Below are 1,705 nucleotides of genomic sequence, written 5' to 3'. Positions count from 1 at the left end.
AGTTGCAAAAATAGTAGTTTCCATATACCTTTCATCCAGCATCCTCTAATGTTAACATTTTACATACCACAGTACAGTTATCAAAATCAGGAAATTAATATTGGTACAATACTAGTGACTAAACTACAGACTTGAAACATTTTTCCACTAAGGTCCATTTTCTGATGCAGGATGTAATCCAGGATCCCACATTGCATTTAGTTGTCAAGTCTCCTTAGTCTCCTTCAATCTGAAATAGTTCCTTGGTCTTTCTCTCTCTTTCGTGACCTTGACACTTTGGCAGAGATACTGGTAGAGTTATTTTGTCGCATATCCCTCGATTTGGGTTTGTCTGATGCTTTCTCATGTTTAGATGAAGGTTATGCATTTTTGGCAAGAACACCACAGAAATGGCATTGTGCCCTTCTCAGAGCATAAAGTCAGGAGACATGGTGGTCTCTGCCAAGTTTCTCCATGTAATTATTCCCCTTCCCTTGTCATTAATAAATATCTTAGGGGAAATACTGAGACTATACAAATATCCTGCTTCTCCTCAAACTTTTACCCACTAATTTTAGCATCCTTCAATATATTTTGCCTCTGATAATTATCACTATGGTGTTTGTCTAATGAAGATTTTCTTTCTTCTTCTTCTTTTTTTTTTTTTTGGATATCTGATCTTATTTGTTACTCTTAGAAAATTTCATTTTTGACTGGACTCAGACTTAGAGGTAGAAGCTTTCGGGACAGCCCCTGTCTCTTGGCAATCTGTTCCTGGTGTTTTTCTTTGGCCTCCTTCACTCTCTTGGCCAAAAGTTCAGCATATTCTGCAGCCTCTTCCTTGTTTTTCTTAGTACACTGTTTCTTCAGAGCAATAGGCCGCCGTTTGTGTTGCAGGACACGTGGAGGAACAAGATGCTGAATCTTGGGTGCTTTGGTCCTAGGTTCTTACCTTTTTTGTCTAGGGGCTTTCTCACAACATTCTAGCGGACATCATCCTCTTTAGAGAGATTGAAAAGTTTGCAGATTCTGCTAGCTCTTTTGAGCCCCACACGACGAGTCACAGTAGTATCAGCGAGTCCAGAAATATCCTTCTCCCCTTTTTTCACAATGAACAAGTTGAGAACACTCAGATTGGCAACCACAATGCAACCCCCAACAGATTTGTGCTTTCTTTCTCCAGTCCTCCTCCGTCTGTAACAGGAATGCCCCTCACTCAATAGCAGGCAGACACGGCCATGGGTCAAGACACCCTGCTTGATGGGGAAACCCTGCTTGTCATTCCCACCACTGATTCGGACCACATAACCCTTCCACTCTTCACCCAGAGCGTCAGCAGCAACTTCTGTGGCCATACGCTTCTCACAAAATGTACAAAGTTGGCATTCATCGTCCACTTCCATGAGTTTCTGGCAGCCAGTGACCGGGAAAGAGATGTTCAGCTTCATCCTGAAGCAGCCGACTACCTCCGAGGCACCACAAAAAAAGAGGCTAATGAAGACTTTCAATTTTCCTCATTCCTCTATATATATTAGTTGGAATTTTTCTCTAAGGAGAAGCTATCCCTTCTCTCTCAATTATTTATTCATTCATTTGTGCCCTTCATTTTTGCTTGTGTGTTCCCTCTGTTTCCCTTCTTTGCCAGGCCAGTAGGAATTTAGCAAAGCAATAGATAAAAACAAATATCATTTAAAAAGACAACTCCCAAAGTATTTTCAAATTTTTT

The 1,705-nt window shown here is 40.9% G+C and overlaps 1 pseudogene; it reads right to left on the bottom strand.

The window, feature by feature from the left end:
* Positions 1 to 682: 682 nt before the first annotated feature.
* Positions 683 to 1,427, bottom strand: LOC131402898 (small ribosomal subunit protein eS6-like; annotated as a pseudogene).
* Between the last annotated feature and the right edge of the window lie 278 nt (positions 1,428 to 1,705).

Source organism: Diceros bicornis, unplaced genomic scaffold (assembly GCF_020826845.1).
Source record: "Diceros bicornis minor isolate mBicDic1 unplaced genomic scaffold, mDicBic1.mat.cur scaffold_331_ctg1, whole genome shotgun sequence".
NCBI lineage: Eukaryota > Metazoa > Chordata > Mammalia > Perissodactyla > Rhinocerotidae > Diceros > Diceros bicornis.
The sequence above is the reverse complement of the archived record's forward strand: the minus strand, read 5'-3'. Positions and strand labels throughout refer to the sequence as shown.